The following is a 20023-nucleotide window of genomic DNA, read 5'->3' as shown; positions in this document are numbered from 1 at the left end:
CAGGAGCCAACATTTAAACAAAGCAAGTTTGGTGCGCACTCCCACCCTGCTGCGTTCAGCACCATAACACACTTTAACAAGCAAAGCTGCTTTTGATGCATGTGTGCTAACTGCAGCCCTGGCTCCTGGAACGACTGCTCCACCTGACCTCAGTGTTTAAAACCACCCACACACACCAAATCCTCTTAGAGACAAGTCCTGAACTTTTCTGTCACAATGTGTGTGTTGAAGCAGAACTTCATCCACGTGGATTCTGGGACACAGGGCTCCAGCCATCATGGACTAAACTGCAGCAGGTCGCATATGGTTTCAGTAAAACTAGGTACATTTTTAATTAGACAGTGCTACTTTCTATTAATACTAGAAAGGATTACAAAATATTGAGATTTTCCAGAGAGCTACTGAGATTTGTGATGAAACTTCACTATAAAAAGTACTGAGGTGGATCTGTGGTCCAGTGATGGTCTCAGATGGTAACCACGTTACTGAATGACTACCATGTACCGTTTACACACATCACAAAAAAGAAGTAGAATGATAAAGCAGCATGGTTGTGTTGCCTACTGTCTGAAAGAGCCTTCAGGCGTGAAATGTTGCCGAGGTAGGCACCTCTCGTCTGGAACAGAGCTAATATCAGTTTTTATACATCCATCCCACACTTGGGGATTTTTGTGACAGGTAAGGAGAAATTCAAAGCCTTGAGGGCAGAAGCGCTCTCGGTGTACAATGGCCTGGATTGTTTTTGTATTTCCCATACAGTACGGCAGGAATGAGTCCAGTAATGGGTGTAGGGGCGCACCGCGGTAAAGGCGTCTGACTGTTATGAGAGGAATGCCGAGCTGAGGGATCAGAGGAGCACTGGGATGTGGAGGGGGTTAGGCATGATCAAACACGGCACACAGGTACGCCAGCGCTTCGCTGATAAAAGCAGCTCTGTCTTCACATATAATCCCTGCACATTTACTCAGAGTGTCTCCATTAAAAGCTTTCCATCATGACACACCTCCCTCCACGTAAAGCTACGAGACACATCTGTGCGCGAACAAGACACCTGATCTGCTAACAAGAGGCGTTCAGAGCGGAGACACAATGACGTGGACGCCATCAGCAGAAAAGACACACGACTGAGGGTTTTAGAGACAATTTTAGTCTGCCTCTCATAACACACGTGCATCACTGCAACAAGTCTACAAGCTCTGCTGAAGAAAAGAGGAAGTGAAACGGAGACGGAGGCCACAGGTCAGACTGGTTCGATGTAGCAGCGTGTCTTTCAGAGAAAACGTGTGCGCCAAGACAGATGACAGGCATTTACACAAAGACAATGCACATACCTGTCTGTCACACACTTAATCAATTTCTGGTTTCACCCTAATTCACCAGGTGTTATTTTTGGCTATCATAATAAATTACTGTCATAATTCAGCAGGTTATTTGCATAGAAAGAAATATGAGCAGCAGTAACCTATCAGTGTCTCTCACAAAGACGTCATTTGAGTTAACCTCATGAGCCATTTGCAAGAAATGGCATTTAAGATAAAAAAAGTTTTATTTTAGAGACAAAACTCTAAATAGTACTTGTAGTTGTATGATATGTACTTGTACAGAAAGATAGATAGATAGTTTCACCCATTCCTTGCTCTCAAATCGTCAATCAGCCTCCCCCGAAAAACAGAGCTATCATAAAGTACTTAAGTAACTAGCAGGACCTCCATTAAACAGGAACAAAAACAATTTAACAGTGTGTCTGAAGCTGACACCAGCAGTAAGAGTGAGAAAAATTCATCTTTTTGACGTGTTCATATTGTGCCATCATTTCCTGGTAAAGCTCTTATTTAGTCCTTGTTCCCTTATAGCGGATTCCTCAAAGGTTTAGCTCAAACCCTGATCAAACTCCCCTACCTGTATTTTTGTAATAACTCCAAAGAGCTTGAATGGCTTGCTCAGATGTGTTTGGTTAGGACTGGAGCTAAACTCTGCAAGGCACTGGCTCTCCAGGGCCAGATTTGATTCTGCTATTAAGGTCAGGTCATTATGCTGCCCATGGTGCTTAGCCAAGGGGTCATATCCCATGAAGATTGAAGCCTGTCCATTAAACAGGCCTCAAAATGTTTGTATAAGCAAAATACACACTCCGCTATCATCTTCACTCCTTTTTTTCCTCTCAAAGAATACATAAATGAATACACATTTCAAGTGGTGACAGATCAGAACTGCAGCAGGCAGCAAATGTTTCCCCCTCCCAAATATATGGCACATTAGCTTTGCATATTTAAACAAAAAGATATTCCAAAAACACATTCAACCCTTCACATATTTAACACATCTTTAAGCAGAGATGTGAAGAGGAAGTGACCTTTGACCCTTGAGGTGGGCTACTGTACTCACCCCATAACATGAGCCAGAGCTTGAAACTCGTACAGGGGCCCTCGGAGGATAACAACCACCTTCGGAGACCGGACATGGGAAAGTTCCAGCCTATTAAGCCAGGAGTCCCACGGAGAGGCTCATTTGGGGCTGGGAGAATGAGAACGCAGCACGGGAGAGGGGCAGTGAAATGGATCCGTCCAGACTGCTAATGCTAGAGGTGGGCAAAAGCAGCTAACCGGGTGCGAGGACACATGGTTTGAATTTGGTCCTGTGTCGTAACAGGAGGAGAGAGCCGACTGGCAGCAGGAACCCTCCGACGCTCGTTTCCTACTTCTGGAGAAAGACGATCCTTCCCTGCAAAGCCTACTTTAGAGTTTCCCTCTCCCTCCCCATCTCCTGAGTCCGCCGCTCAAGATTATATCCAATCGGCTCGTCATCAGGCTGAAACAGAGCGGCCTTTGAGTGTCTGAAGAGGGGCCGAGTGAAGACATTCGGACTCCATCACGCAGCCCCGGCCATCAGCTCAGGTGACAAACACATCAGGGCTTTTCCTTTCTTCAGGAAGCACGACGCGAAGTCAGGGTGGACCCACTGTGGCAAGGGCAGAAACAGAAGGGATATATTACTAACCCTTCTAGAAATTGAATCTGGCAGAGTGAAAAACAGAGTCATATACGTTTAGGTAAATGACAGATCTGTTGTGGAGAGATAAAGCGTCTCAATTGACACTTAGTGAACTTAAATTGAAGCTGGTGACCAAGACGGTATTTTCAAAAGCACTCTTTACAATTCTCCTTGATCAAATACACCTGATTCAACTCATCAGCTCATTAGTAGTCTGGGTCAGATGGGTGAAAGAGACACAGAATGCATACTACTAAGGAGGGGGCCTTCAGGAATAGTGTTGGGAGACACTGGCTTGAGTTTTTAAAGATTTGTTTTTGCCTTTATTATTACAGGACAGATCAGAACTGACAGGAAGTAAAAGTTGAAGAGATATCAGGGGTTGGATTGGCAAAGGTCCTTGATTTGTAATTCGGACTTGGGATGCCCAAAGCGCAATAGCACTGTATGTTGGCACACGTCCCACATGGTTATCAGTGTCGACCCAGCCTGCAGAGTTGGAGCAGTTCTTTTAACACAGGGGTGTCCAAACTCGGTCCTGGAGGGCCAGTGCCCTGCAGGGTAAAGCTTCAATTTACCTCAGCACATCTAACAGGAACTTTCTAGTATGCCTTGTAAGACATTGATTGGCTAGTTTAAGGTGTGTTTAATTGTGGTTAGACCTAAACTCTGCAGAACACCGGAACAGGATTGGATGCCTCTGTTTTAACCTCCATTTGATTTTTATCCTGGTTGGTCCACAGGAGCAGGGTTGAAGACCTATGGGATAGAGCACCCACAACTGCTTGACCAGAGATGTGCAAGTCCAGTCCTGGAGGCCCACTGTCCTGCAAAATGTAGCTTCATCCTCAATCAAATACCGCTGACAAATCTAACCCTCACTAGAAAGTCCTCACTAGAAAATTACATGCAGGTGTGTTAAATTAGGAATAGACTTGCCCATTTAAACCAGCCGAAAGCTCAGCTAAGACCACAAAGCTCAGATGAGTTTTTGAACTGTTGGAATTACCACAATTAACAACTCAAACGTTCTGTTTCACGCACATTATGCAAAAATAATCTTGTGTCACTAAAACATCAGTAATAAGATTATAGGAAATATCAAAGACATTGTACTGTTGAAGCCACTGCAATGTTAGTTTTAGTTCTTGCAGGAGAAAGGAGGAGCTTTCCGAACACTGGCAGCAAGGTGAGGTGGTCATTGAGATAAAAATGAAGCATTACCGCTGCGGGAGGGTGGGTGACTGAGGAATGCACTAGTTAAATTCACATACAGTACAGTAGAGAGCTAAACACTGGTGAACTGTTAGGAACCAACACACACAAACACATCGGAGTACTTCTGCACACCATCAGTGCCAAGTCAAACCCATTCCTGGCCTGATCCTAAACCGGGTTGAACTGGATCCTGGCATAGCATAATCGTCACCCTTGTCTCAGTTACACTGTCTCTCTGCTTTGCATGTTGAACAAGATGCAGCACGCTCATTCTGAGCTTATGAAGAGGTGGAGAGATTAACTTTATTTTGAATTCCTTCCTCTTAATATAGCAATTATCCCCCATTCGCCCCACCTCACCGCAACACCGGGCCTGTTCCCAACATTTAGAGTAGTTTTGTACACCGAAAATATTTCAAGCTTACTCTCCAAAAATCCTAAACTTCAGAGCAGCATGGCTCTGTTCTTAACTGCTGCAGAAAATTCAAGCCTTTTCCAAAGTGCATCGTAAGAATGTGCTCTATTCTAGTTCTCAAGGAATAAATCATTGCGTCTCATTTTAACTTCTTCTTCCTCATTGCGATTAATTTCTACTGAAGTGTGGATCGAGATCAAATCAGCACAGCTCAGGTTTTACCTTTAACGCGTCATGTGAGAGATCACTTGATAGAAACTCTCCTTGCGGAAAGAAATGTCTATTTGTTGAATTTCTCAAAATAACTGAACGTCACAAGTGGGAGTAAGGGCTGGAGTGAAGCCCATTTTAAGCTAAAGATTTTAATGCCCAAGGACAGCTTCTGTTACACCCTCTACTCCACCGCGTCCCACTTTCTTAGCAGTAGAAGAATTTGGATAAAGGAAAATTATCCTGTTATATAATTACCCATAAGTTTCTATAAGAAAATAAAGATAAATAAGACATAATAATGCAGTCAAATCATATGAACAGGCCACCTGCACAAATGAAAATCACTGTTAATACAAGTTAAGTCAAATTCAAATGACTGAGAGCGTAATATCTGTTGTGGCTCCCAAGTGGTGGGAGTTTGGGTGTAGGAGCACCCACTGACACGGTCTGTCATTGAAAATAAACTAGATACTTACTCTTGCTGTGTGAAACTGTGTTTGGGTCAATGTGGCACTGGCGGCCCAATTAATGGACGACCCACTGGGAATTCTCTTGATTAGCCACTCTGGGCCTTGGGGAGTAAAGACGTCAGGATCTTTATTTTTGGGCAAACTATTCCTTTAACTATTTTAGAACAGAACCCAAACAAGACATGCAGCAAGAAAATTACAATATCATGGCCACCATTCAAAGATTTATTCCCTTGACATATTATTAATCTGTTCCCATTAGTTTAGTTAAACTGTTGCGAAGCGGTTCTTATTCGCTCCTTTGTTTTCATTTATTTTAATCAGTGGCCATGTCATGTGTGAGGCGCCATATTTTAGAACTAGACTCTACTGTATTTCAAGTCCCAACCTGCCTGCTTTCTTGGGAGAGGAAAGTATTCTGATACACGGTTTTGTTTTTGCAAATTTGCATACTTGATCCCAAGTCTTCACTGGCCAAAACGAGTCTCATTTCAATCACTTACATTAATGAAATTCCAAGAAAATCAACCAAACAAAAAGGAAATGAATTCTTAAATTTACATTTATTCATTTAGCAGACGCTTTTATCCATAAATACTTAAATAGGGCTGGCTACTTTGGTTTACCTTCCTGTCAACTGGGTAAAAATATCTCTTAGAAGTAAAGTGAAGGGAGCGAGAGTCTCTGCGATCGCTCCAACACAAACCCTGTGATATCTGGAACTATCAAGGTACTGATCCCTTGGGTTGGTCACAGGAAGAGCCCCACAGCGGGGATGCTGAACTTCCTCTACCATTGGCCTCTAGCTTTCTCTGTCTCACACACATAGCTGTCTTCCCATTTATCTATGTAGTTTTTAATATTAACACTATTCTGCTGTGCACACTAAATTTGGTCACATCTATAAAAAGGAAACGGCACTAAACAATGACACAGGAAGCAGGGCCGCCCACAGAGTCTCTCAAGCAAGACGGGTGAAAAGTTGAAGCTTGTGAATGTCTTGATTTACAGGTGTGCTCGGTATCAGCTTACAGATTTTGTTGTGTGCACATTAGCTGTAATGCAAGATGTAAAATGTTCAGACGCATGGCAGTGATCTAGACTTTGTAACTGAATGCGTTTCCTCTTCCACGCTAGTTTTCAAGCCCAGAGACAGGAAAAAGGCAGCATTTCTCACCATCCCCTGATTTGTTTTAAAGCTTCAGGACTATGATTTTTACATCGTCTCAGATCGTGGTTCTTCCCTCTCTTCTTTTTCGTCTGACTCACAGATAAACTGCTCTTCACAAACACTACACAATAGCGTCATTAAGCAGCGCGGCCGGCCGCAGAGACACATAATTAGGCTAAAACAAAGTGGAAACTCCGGTTCCAGGGGAAATCCAGAGTTGCTGGTTGATGCCACTGTCAAAAGAAAACTGAGCTGCATCCATTTTTGACAGATTGGTACAGACGGGGTAATTCAACACAGTTTTTTGTCCATGGGCACATATCATATTCAGAAGTGCAAGCATCAGAAGAAAAGGCCCTTTCCGTTCACAACAATGCCAGAACTGTTCTCAAGGCTTTATGTAATACAAAGGCCTCTACGGGGGGGTGCGGAGAGAAGCGTTTAATGTGCCACTGGCTCTCTCTTCCTTCCAGCACCGAGAACACACACTCACTGCAGCGGCCACACACACCTGCATGAGGACGACCAGATGAAAACTAGTAGCTTCAGGGATATCATCCCAGCTGTACGCCAAACCATTTGCATTTCAGTAAACAGATCCAGCATGATGCTGGGAGAAAGGCTGAAAGGTTTACAGTTCAGTTATGAATTGGCCAAGTTAATTCGGCCGGCGGTGTAAATGAGAGAAACGGAGGCGTTTACCAACATGAGAGATAATGGCTGAGAAATAACAGGCTTTATTTTTGATTTGAACTGTTAATCAAGTGAAGATGGGCGACCGGGGCGCTTTATTCTTCACACATTTGTGCAGCAGATGTCTCCAGCACAGTAAATCATGGTTTGATTTGTGCCCAACAGCGAGATGGATCACATGTGTTTATGACAGTTCATACATGGAGAGAATCAAACAGACATCCTCCGGGAGAGAATAAAACCATAACTGAGACCTCAGCATGTACACTTCAAGAGCAAACACCCCAAAGAGTCAGCAGCTGTCCGTCAGTGCTGATGAGGGTCGAATCTCTGCTCTACTGACACTGCAGAAAGACTGCTAGTTACACTTCAGTGGTAAAGTGCCAGTATGTGTGACACTCTTAAGACCTACAGCTTGTGTGGCAGTACACTTGAGTTCATTTGTGGTTATAGCCAGGCTCCCATATGGAAATAAAGCCAAAACATCGCTCCTGTCTGCTAAGATGGGCACACTTCAGAGGGAAACATTAATAGACACACCATTAAAGCACAGTCTCGATCTTCCCTGGACAGTGTGCACTGTTTCTACACTCGTGAAGGAGAGCACACAGCCAAACTGAGAGACTGAATGTCATGATGATCAGTTCATGAAGCTCAAATACAGACTTGTGGTCTGACAGACATAAAGACATATTGTGTCCAGCTGGGGTGAGAAGAAGACAGAAAGAGAGGGACGCCCCATGGACAGAGGGCCTCTAACGTAAACACACGGGAGCCAGTGCTGCGTTCAACACTACAGACACACACATTAATGTACTGACAGTTCCCATGATTGTAGATCAAAAACTGAAAATAACACCGATATGAATTCATTTCTGTAGCTCAAATAGTAGCACCGCATTTATAAAATGCACAGATCGTCTTGGACAACGCATCCCATGTTAATAGGGCTGTCAAAATGGCTGAAAAACTGAATTCGAATTTTGTACTTAAAATATGAACAATATTCAAATTAAAATTGAGGGGAAAAAGCTTTTATCTTCTCTCGAGGCCACAAGAGGGTGCATCGCGCAAAATATTACTAATGCACGATTTTCAGAGTTGAACTTGCATTAAGTTGTGCGAGACATGAGTGCGACTGTGATAGATGTCCCTCTAGAAAATGCACATTCTGTGTGAACGGCTTGGTTTCGATTTTGACGTAAACAAAATCTTCTCCACATTGAAGTTCTCTTTTCCCGCAATGCTTCGAATGAACAACGCAGCATTGCTGCATCTAGTGGCTTCAACTGGACAGGATAAGAAAAACATTATAATGCTACGACACTTACATCGTCTTCACACACCCTAATGTACACCTAAAACTTGAATGTAATGTTTTTGCATTCAAATGTGGATTTTTATTTTAAATTCGACTAATATTTGATGATTATCCTAAATGCGAATTTAGTTTGACAGCCCTACGTTAACAGTGGAAAAGCGTAAAAGGCAGAAACTGATGTAAAAGGGTTTGAGCAGTACTCCACCTACAAACCATATAAACCTTTAATTCATTCATGCACACGGACTTGATTAACGGAGTAATGACTGCGTTAATAAACTTGGTGAAAATAAAAGAGAAATTATCTGCTAACTAAATGTGTCTATGAATAATTTTAAGATCTTAAAATGTAAATTAATAAGTTTAATTAAGCATTGTGTTAGCAGCGCAACAGGTCATGGGTTCAATTCCCAGTGAACACACTTACTGGTAAAAAATGTTTTAATAATTTATAGCCTGAAAGCACTGTAAGTCACTTTGGATAAAAGTGTCTGATAAATGCTTAAATGTAATTTTAAGAGAGGAATAAAAAAAATACATAAGCCAAAATTACTTCAAATTAATATTTGAACAGCCGTTCAACCCTCTGAAGTTGGACCATAATATGGACCTTGATCAGAAAATTGTGCATTTAAATAACGGTCAATAATGAATATGTTAGTGATTATGAAAACTGATCACTGATTAACAATTTGAACAAACATTTCAGAAAAAAAAAACACATGCAGATGTTTACATGCTTGTAGTTTCTCGTTCTGTGCACGTCTTTATAAATGAATAAATTTATAAAGTGCTTGGGCAGTCAAACTTGAGAATGTTTGCTTGGAAACGCGGAGAGTTTGACCCTGATTTACAGTCTCTGAGATACAGCGTCTCATCTGACCCTGTTCTGCTGAGCAATACCAGAGATACGCGGATGGCTTTATGGTTGCGCAAATATCCAGTCGTCTCAAAGTGCCGCTTTTGCGGCTTCGCTTTTATGTGGAGGCCAAATGTGTCATTTTATGATAACTAGACTAGACCACTGGGAATTTACCGTCTACAACATTAAACCAGGTTTGAAGCGGTAGATGTAAGACAAATGACTCGTGATAAGACTTGTGATAACCTGCAAGACACAAACACAAGCGCTTGTTTTCAGAGCCATGATGTCAGTGTGCTGTTTGAAGCAGACCCAATCATTACACACAACTGAAGATACTCTGATGGACATGTAGTCGAGTAAAGATGATCGTTCTGTCATCATTCCACACCATTAAGAGCTTGCTCCATCTTCTAGATTCATATAAGAAACAAATCACATTCAAACAACGACACACACTCTGTATCAGAAGCTCACGCTCAAGCTTTCCTGTTTAGCACGTGATTCACTCTGTGTGTGTTTACTTGTGAATAAAATACTTAACTAGATGTATATATGGATTGGTTTTATGACGTCTTTTAAACTTTCAATGGAGAGACAGAAGCCTGAAGTAGCCCATGAGGAAATAAAGTTTATAATAAAGGCTTTGATATTAAGTGTACCTCAAGAGCACCAAACGTACAAATACATTGTGCACAACATAAAGGAAAAGGAAGGAATTAGAGCTTCACTGATGATAACTGAACTTTGTGAGACCTGATGAACTCAGCTTTCAGATGTTATAACGGGAGCATGCCTTGTGCTCTTTCTAGAATTAAAGAAGTGTTTTGGTCCTGAATACATATCTACATTCATAAGCAGTTATCTTAGCAAGTCATTGGGTTCCTGGATGTTTCATTCAAGTCACTGGCTGTGTGAGGCCTGGGTCGGATTGCGGTGTGTGTGTGTGTGTGTGTGTGATAATCCTATTAAAACTGCCTGACTGCTACAGCAGCACCTGCTCAAAACTTCCCAAGAAACTCCTGGCAGCTCGTGAACACTGTCAGCACGAGTCGGTTCACTTCAGTCCAGAGACCTGAGCCAGATCAGAACCAATCATGCTTTCTGAAATGGAACATGACGACTAGATGCATAAATAAAGTCTGAATTAACTTGTGTTTCAGGTTTAAGGTTAATCTGCACTACAATAAACGTTTTCAGCCCTGTCATGACAAAATATAATTTAAAATATGCTCAACAATTGAACCCAGCTCAAAGTCATTACAATTAGCTTTAAATGTTTTAATAAGACGTTTCTTTGAAGACAGTTTAAAAAAAGTAACTAATTAAGAAAACAAAAGTAAGTTTAATCTCAAGTTTAAAGACATACTGCTTTAAATATAACCGTGGAGCAGCATGTGTATGTAGAGCGAAATGTCTTAATCATTAGCTAACAGTAAGGAGGACAAAACACCTACATGAACTTTGACCTACAGTAACTCAACCACACACACACGCGGAGCTGCTTGATACAGCACAAGCTCCACTGAAGCTGTACTGTTTTGTTCTTGAGTCCAGTCTAGAGAAGAACTGCATGAGGAACAAAGTTCCTCCAATAATCTGACGGTATAGTATTTGCTTTGGGATGCGTGATAAGCTTTGATTGAGTGCCCTCATCTGACTCTGTGCCACGCTCTGATTGGCTGCCGGCCGTTCAGCCGCTGGATTCTGCGCTGTGATTGGTCAACAGCGCACAGCAAGCTCTCGTTGGGTTTCTCGTAATCCCTGGAACCTGTGTAACCAAGCATCGCACCAAATCTGATCTGCTGAAAGCACATTTGGGCAAGGTTCAAGTATGTGGCGCTCCGAGCTTCTTTTGGGATTTGCTTCCAACGGCCTCCCGAACAGAGCTCAGAGAAACTCATGTGAGAGTCAGGATGAGAGTATGACTCTGCTCCGGTGGAACGGAGTCAGTGAAGGATCTCGAGACGGGATTCGAACTCGGGTCAACACAAAATCAATGCCCTCAGTACAGGAGCTGAAGTCCTAATCCCAATCCCACTCAATCTCTCCAGCCAGTGCTTTCCTGTCTGCTGAGAAAATACAGACGGAATCATCAAATCCAGTCGTTAAAATGGCATTTACGGTACAAATGTACAGAATTTGCTCAACTTTGGATGAATAAATCAAAAGTAGGTCAGTTCACTTGAATCAGAGAATGGCGTGGATATTAAGCAGCAAACGCGTGGTTTTGTTCACTACACACACACTGAAGCGCTGTGTTTTCAGCTTCTATATCATACGAGCACATGAACGTTATATCACACACACAGAGAACCTTCGAGGTCTTCACCGGACAAAATAAAAGTTTACTACTACTACTGCTAATACAAATACTGTTGAAACATTATTAAGAAATATTTACCAGAATTTAATTATCAGATCGCATCAAAAGAATCAAAGTGATTTTCTGTCCATAGAAAAGTGTCTACATTTAAGGTTTCAATTAGGTTTTTGTGTAATAAAATGTCATGATTTGGTTAAAATCATGTTTCATTGTCATTCAGTCTAACACTTATAGCTATGTAGAAATCAGTGCTTATTCTGACGTGTACATATTAAAAATGATAAGAGTAAGTGAGCATAACACATTACATTGGGTTTTACACGAGTACAAACATCTTACTGACAAATGGGCAAAACCTAGTATAGTGGCACAATTTAACAAATGTCAAATAACTAATTAGTATTTGGGGTGAAAGTTTATTTTAGTGAATTTTTTAATAGGTCATAGGCTTTTGTTGTAAAAATGACAGTTTAGTCCATCTCTTCTGTAAATCAGGGGAAATGGGAGAGATTTATTATCATTTATTTGTGCTCAGATAGCAAGAATACAATTAGAGTAAACTCTTTTTTTTAACTCTTTGGGAAAAACAACAATTTAAATCAGCATTGTTTTTTTGCTTAAACCTTTTTTCATCTTTGACCCTTTGAACCCATTATTTCAAAAAAAGAAAAAAACATTATAAAATTATTAAGAAAGGCTTTTAATTATTAAAATCTAAATTAAATCATTAATAAGTACGTTTTTGTTTTTATAAACTATTGTTAAATTGTGTAAGTTTCACGATTTGAATGAATTATACATGCTTTGTGATGAATAAAATGTAACCATTAAAGCAGAATTGAAGCAGAATTTGTCCACTGATAACTCGTGAGCTACCCATCAGCCCACACGTGGAGCCGAGCTGGATCAGACTGACAGTGAGAGACAGAGCACGCTTTTATAGCGCTGCTATTACTGTCAGCCAATCAGGAGCCGGACGACACACACCTGCATGACATGGCAGAGGTAACGTGTCTTCTGCTCACACACACACACACACACACACCAAACCGGCCGTTCCAGACGCCCGTCAAGCCAAACAAACGCCTGTCCAAATGATTGACTGAAGCTGAACCTTTCACACCAACATGACTGGAGCAGATTCCTGCAGAAGGCCTGGGCCCAGCGAGAGGGGGAGGAGCTTACTGAGCGAGGCTTTCTGCAGAGTCACAGCGCCATCTAGTGCTCACCGCTGGGACCACAGAACAAAACTCTGATCTAAAGAAACCACACGGTGCCATCGTGAACAACGACCAAAGCCCTCACCAGACTAACAGCAGAAGAAATCACTTAACTTATTTAAATAATAACATGATTTCAATGCTTTTATTCTACTGAAAATCAGCAGAGGTCTGTTCACTGTCAATCAGGTAAAACACATGAACACTGAGCAACAATCCAGATTCAGTTCAAGATTGAGACCAACTGGATTGATTGACTATAAATCTATATAACACACTGGGTTCATTAGTACTATCACATTCATCTTATTCTTACTTGTTCCAGTTATTTGTGTGCATCACATTCACTTTATAATATTCAAATACGTCACCACTGAGCACAAAACCAGTCATATGGGTCAATTTATTTTAAAATTAGGATTTATCCATCATCTGAAAGCGGAATAAATCATCTCTCCATTGATGTACGGTTTTGATAGGAGGACAATATTACAACTATGTGAAAATCTGGAATCTGAGGGTGTAAAATAAATCTAAATATTGAGAAAATCATCTTAAAAGTTGTCCAAATTAATTTTTAGCAATGCGTATTACTAATCTAAATTGTTATATTTAAGGTAGGAAACTAACTAAAGATCTTCATGAACATGATCTTTACTTCTTATCCTTATGATTTTGACCCATACAATGTATTGTTGTCTATACAAATATACAGTACCTGACTTATGACACTCCAGGAACACATATGTGACTTATAATATGATACATATCAAATCTCCTAGTAATAAGCAAGCTAATAAACAACTAGCTAACAGAGATGAAGTAAAGTGTTGCCTCGAGTCACACAAAGCCTGATCAATGTGGCTTTTAAACCGGTTTTCTTCAGATAGAGCCGTGGTCTCAAGCCCAATCTATTTGATTTCATCTCCCAATCATCACAAATGATAGAAAGTTCAACAAGCTCTAATAACTTCAGTCCTGTCACCTTCTCCAAATCAGAGAGTAACCATGAGCCGGTCATGGTCCTGAAGCCAGCGCTGTTATGATCCAGATGGGGATCGGACTGGGGTGTGTGGCGTGTGTAACCTGGGCACTAACACTGCTCCACTGAAGCAGGTCCAACCCAGATAACTCCAGAGAAATCCAAAGCAACACTCAGCAGAAGACAGCTAAAATCCTTGGCAGCCTCATTCTCAAAAAGACTTGAGGACTGAACAAGAACAACAGTCAGTGAGGCAATACAGGTGTGCTACAAGTCTCTGATAAAGAGGTGATGTGCGGCTGACAGTACGCCACCCAGTGGTGAAACTCAGGCAGAACATTACAGGCACAGACTCTGGTGTGTGCTGTGACCATGAGTCTCCAGCAGAGGACGCCCTGGAGCACTCCAGAAACACACACCACCTCCACAACAACACACACACACATTCTTTTTCTCTTGCCCCTTTGACACGTGTTTGGCTTGTTTCACATGACCAGAGAACATCTCAACTCATTTTCCATTTCACTTTTTTTTCATTGGCCTTATGAAGTATTCTAATTTGTAGAGATAGTAAATTGGAGGGTGTTTGTTAAATGTGAGGCAAAAATTTTACTAATAACTAACTAATAACACTAAAGCTAGAAATTCCTTCTTATTCTTCAAGGACATCTCCACACTGTGACTGCGTCTGTCTCAGACCTTGTCTAGACAGCATTAGCGGACTCATTTCCATCATATGATGAAGACCCTGCACTTTACCCCTCATTTATACTGAGTCCTGCTCAAGTGCCCTGGGAAGTTTTCTGAGGCTCCTGGTTCTGACACTGAACGCACACCAGGCGGCGACACAGACCCAGAAATCATTCAAGCACAGAGTCCTCTCCTCAAAGCCTGTGTGTGTGCATCAGTCTCATATTTCTGCTAACTTCAGCGCTCTGTAACTTCAGACACACACCGAGGAGGACCACTTCATCTGACGGGTCTCATCAGAGACATGAAACATGTCTCTGAATCACAAACCAAGTCTTAAGTCCCTCAGGTATATTTGTAGCAATAGCCAGAAATATATAGTATGGGTCGGAATAATCCATTTTTCTTTTAGACAGCCTATTAAACATGGAGTCTCCAGGAGCACTGGGTTAAGCTACAGACAGAGAAACTGCTGGGACAGTGGAAAATCCGAAAGGAGCCGGTCACACCTTCAGTCCTCCCTGGACTCTCTGTGCAGGAATCAAGGCAGAGGATTCACTGTTTCCAGTCCTCTGACCTCTCATCCGGCCGTTTGGTTTTCTCAGACACATTCCCACACACTCACACACCTCCGAACAAAGCTCCTATTTTGCTCAGGAAGGGTCAGCAGGTCCTCCATCAGACAGACGCTTGTTCTGGGCCCATCCCAGACCCCCTCTCTCTCCAGCATCACCGCCCCACAGACAAGCTGCCCATTGTTCCCTGAACACACACACGGAGAGAGGACGGCTACAGAGATGGACTCGATGTGTGAGACCGGCTGGAGAACACATGCTAACAGAGATCCTGGAGCACAGAGCCAGTCCCAAGCAGCAGGTGTAGCTCTAGCGCCTAGGGATCAAAACTATACGTTTATCTTTAATGACAAAAATCATCATTAGGATATTAAGTAAGAAGATATTTGGTCAATTTCCCACAGTAAATATATCTAAACCCAATTTCTGATTAGTAATATGCATTGCTAAAGACTTCATTTGGACAACTTTAAATGAGATTTTCTCAATATTTAGATTTTATTGCTCCCTCAGATTCCAGATTTACAAATAGTTGTTTCTCAGACAAATATTGTGTTATCATCAGTGGCAAGAGGACTTATTCAGCAAAGAAAAATCCCTTTCTGACTGGTTTTGTGGTTCAGGGTCACCTGACCCCGTCCCCATCTCTCTCTTCCACATCACTTCCTGTCAGCTCTACACTAATCTAACCCAACTTTGTGAGACCCAGCGAATTGTGCATTTATTTACTGTAAACCATGGCTTCACGGGATTATTGGTTTTATAAAACTGCTATTCCACATACATAGCAAGGTTTGGGGTTGCAAAAGGATGGAAAATTTCCAGTTAATTTAGGAAACCAAACAGGATTTTTTTTGGAAAGGTTTCCGGCAATGTTCCACCTCTTTGCAACCCTAGTGAAGTTTCACAATATAATGAAGTGTAATGATATCAACAAAAACAGTATTCTTCAGCCAAACAATGTAGTTCCTCAGAAACGCTTGTGGTAACATCAAAGTGGTTGCAACACACAAGTGTAAACAAAGGTGTGTGTTCCTAATTTACAACAGCTTCGAACGCGGCTCAGCCAATCAGAATCAAGGATTGAGCCATCAATGTAAGCCACAAATGTATTTCAAAAACAAAAGTTTTTGACCGGGAAACCTAACATTTCATATCGTCATATTTCCATATAATAGAGACAATTTTACTATCACGATATTGATAATATTGTTACATCCCTACCTAAACACCTAAATAAATCTTACAAAAAAATAACAGAAGTGTAGTTGTTCATAACTAGTCACATTTTTTAAAAGCATCAACACAATCATGTTGCTGCAATAAAACTCATCATTTTATATGGTCAGTCTACTACTGTCACAAAGAACGGATTGAAGAGAAGGTTTGGAGGAGAGCTAATTACATTTTCAACATATATGGAAAGTCAAGCGATTACCTTTTTTTTAATTAATAATGGCAATTAGTTACTCTTACTGAACTAAATGTACTGCACATCTAGTGAAACATCACCATAAAAAGATCATTTAAAGCCATTATTGAGTTAAATGGGAAACGTACAATGTACAAATAGTTGCTTCAAACTAAATATTTTACTTGATTCCACACAGAATTATGCCTTAAATATTATTGTTTTTTATTTTATTAAATGATCCTCTGAACAGGGTCCTCAAACTGCCGTTAGGTGCAATAAAAGTCATTCATTCATTGAATAATGAGTCATTGATTGGATTCATTGAAACGACTAACTATTTCGGTAACGAAGTAAAAGGCTTTCTTTATGAATGGGTCGCTGAATTATTGGTTCACCAGATTCCTTCAAAAGGTCAATTAATTCAGAAACTGCATTGAACTGAGTTGTTTCGAAGATGCACAATTTCCATTGAGACAATGTATAGTCACCAATCAAAATGTATAATGTAAGAAGTAGTACTGGCACTTTCGAAACTTCAACACTTTTGTGAATCATTTGTTTCGAAAGAGTTGTTCTGAGCACGATTAAAACTGCCAAATTCACAAACTACGGCTTCGTTATGTCACAACCGTTTCATAATTTCAATGGTTCGCCTCTGGGGGGCGATCTCTGTGAACAATGCCAGTTTATTGAGATCGCCCCCCAGTGGTGAACCACTGAACCAGCGTCTATGGTTTTTACCTGATCTCCATTTTTAGACATTTTTAACGAGACATTCGCTTAATTAAAAGGAGGAGAAATCTCTAACGGTTTTCTACACTCAAGTAGTCAAAATATACAAAGCAAGCCCTGCAAAATAAAACATTTTATACAGTCACTTCATATTTAAACGGTATTTGATTATTGTTATTGCATTTAATGTGTCATACTTTCAATATGACATTTTTAATTGTCTTTCAAAAGCTGTTTTTAAATAGCATGGTTTAGCCAGAGTTTTTTTTTCCAACACTGTTGACCAGCAGGCGTCACTAGCGTGCGTCGTTTCGAGCGCTTCGAAGCAGTGAATCACTTCCAAAAGCTACAAAGTTGTTTGTTTCTCCCATCACTAAAATTAGGTATGGCTAGGATGAATGCGTTAATAAACTGTAATGCGCTATTTCTTCCAGAGCTAATTAATTATAAGAACGTTTCAGTTTGACAGCCCTACATTTCGCTGCCTAAGTAACACCTGGTTTAAAGGCACGCATGCACATTGTCAGGTAACTAGCGGTTTCTAAAGTAGAAGTGTGGTCATCTTAACTGAACATTATAGTTTATGGCTTTCCTGACAGACACACACACACACACACACACAGACGTAGACAGCGGTCCTGTCTGGCGGCGCATGTACGTTTCTCTTGCGGTTTACCACAGATGTGTTGGATGACAGCGCAGTAAACACCTGCAGCGTTACTGGCACACACACACACACACACACACACACACACACACCTCCTCAGCCCTGTTAACTACATGAACACAGCACCGGGGGACCAAAGGGTCAAAGTACCCCTGTCCATGGGTCAACTCAAGAAATGAGCATAAAACCCAATCCCCCTTGCTTCACTCGAGTCGCTAGTTTACCAGAAGAGCTGCTTCTTCTGAGCACAACACAAACACGTGCTCCCCGCTGCTCAACATACGTGAAGAGAGACCCCGGGCCGACACACAGTGTGTCTTTGTCCCTCTCCGGACGGGACAGAGAGGTACTCCGAACAGCCTTATTGACCCTTCAGCCTCTTTTGTGCAGGGAGCGTCCTGAGAGTCACTTGCTGGGGGACACAGGGTCCCTCTCCAGAGGAGAAAGGAGGGCTTGTTTCTGGAGGAGAGGGGGACGCTGGGCACACTGGACCTCTGTCTAGAGCCCAACAATAGAGGCCATTCTGAGCGGCTCTCAAACACACTCACACACACCTCGTGATGAACCTGACGGAGACACGAGAAGATGCTGCATGCCATCTAGAGGAGACGACTTCACCATCAGTGAGGGCTCTTATATCCTCCCACCAAACACACACAGCATCCGTTCCATTACTAGAGCTGAGAGAGGAGTGTGACCTGTCTCAAATACTGTTATTATACTGTTACACATGACGGCTTCATTACTGTGAGAGCAGCTCCCTGTGTTCATGTTCACTGATTTCACTGCAGTGGCCCAGAAAGGGCTGTTTTCATTGACATCACACTCAAATGACTGAACATGAACATCTGAGCCTGAGAAAAATACTCATTTTAGAAGAAAACTTTTGCACCTGAACTCTTCATAATTATATACTGTGTGTGTGTATATATATATATATATATATATATATATATATATATATATATATATATATAAACAGTAATTAGAATCAGAATAAGTGACAGGCAAACAGGTGAAGGGCAGACGTATAACGCCTTCCCATCATCTTATAATAATTCCATTACCTACTCGTTAAAGGCATTATAAAGAGCAGATGTGAATCTATATATGATGACGCTCGCTGTTCCGCCAGAAGCCCGTGATAGAGAGAGTGTGTCCAGAGTCAGAGGATCGTTACCGGAGCACTGCTGCTGCTGCTGTCTCTTCTGTCAGTCCTGATGAGAGAGAGAGTTTATTCCACACGTTACGATCCTCCAGAAGACATACACATCTCCAGCGGACTGAAACACATCCACAGCGCGTTAGATCCAGAGAGAGAGTCCTCGAGCGAACACACACACACACACACCTGCTGCGGTGTGGAGGCGACAGACAGACAGACTCTGCTCAACACACACGCTCACTGTGACTGCAGTGTGAGAGCGCCTCTTCACTCTCACGCGCACACAAGTCACGTGACACCCTCCCACCGCACTGCACTCTGGGACATGGAGTCCGCTTCATCTGATTATCTATTAACTTAAATGAATAGTTTGACACAATGCACATACATTCGTGTTTTTATCTTCTGCTTATACTTAAAAAATACCTGCATTTTACTCCCTGCTTTTATTGTACTAGTTTTTATTTTTATATTTCTTATGATTACTGTTTTTTGGAAAGCATTTTAAATCATCTATATAATAAACATGCCTCGCCTTTTTTTGCCCTTTTATAATTATTGACATATGTACATAGCAGTAAAAACACCTAAAATTGACACATTTGTTTTGTACAGTTTAATGACCAACATTATCACACAGGCAGCCATGCTGTTATTCTTAACGCCAGCACATCCGTGGCAGACTATAGTCAAAACTACGGTACAGCTTCATTCTGCACTGGGAGGTGGAGTGGGACATTTGTTATTAGGACATGTCCTATTATTTTTTCCTTCTCTGCCAATCACAGCAGACTGGTTTAACATCACAACAAGACCGTATTGTGTATTTTACTGCGTTTAATGCATGCCAGCAAAGATGTTAACTGTTAGCCTGAACTGTGAATAGGCGTCTGTTTGA

The 20023-nt window shown here is 41.5% G+C and overlaps 1 long non-coding RNA gene across 4 annotated transcripts in view; it reads right to left on the bottom strand.

Moving 5' to 3' along the window:
- LOC113046552 (uncharacterized) overlaps positions 1–19417 on the bottom strand; it is a 44283-nt gene extending 24866 nt beyond the window's left edge. Inside the window, exons 1-2 of one of the 4 annotated variants that reach the window (XR_003276113.1) lie at positions 19028–19417; positions 2386–2958 (exon numbers count right to left, since the gene is read on the bottom strand). This is a non-coding gene — a long non-coding RNA (uncharacterized LOC113046552). The remainder of the gene's footprint in view (positions 1–2385; positions 2959–19027) is intronic. The other 3 variants (XR_003276114.1, XR_003276116.1, XR_003276115.1) reach the window with 3 other exon arrangements.
- Between the last annotated feature and the right edge of the window lie 606 nt (positions 19418–20023).

Source organism: Carassius auratus, chromosome 28 (assembly GCF_003368295.1).
Source record: "Carassius auratus strain Wakin chromosome 28, ASM336829v1, whole genome shotgun sequence".
Lineage (NCBI taxonomy): Eukaryota > Metazoa > Chordata > Actinopteri > Cypriniformes > Cyprinidae > Carassius > Carassius auratus.
This window is presented reverse-complemented; position numbering and strand designations above follow the sequence as displayed.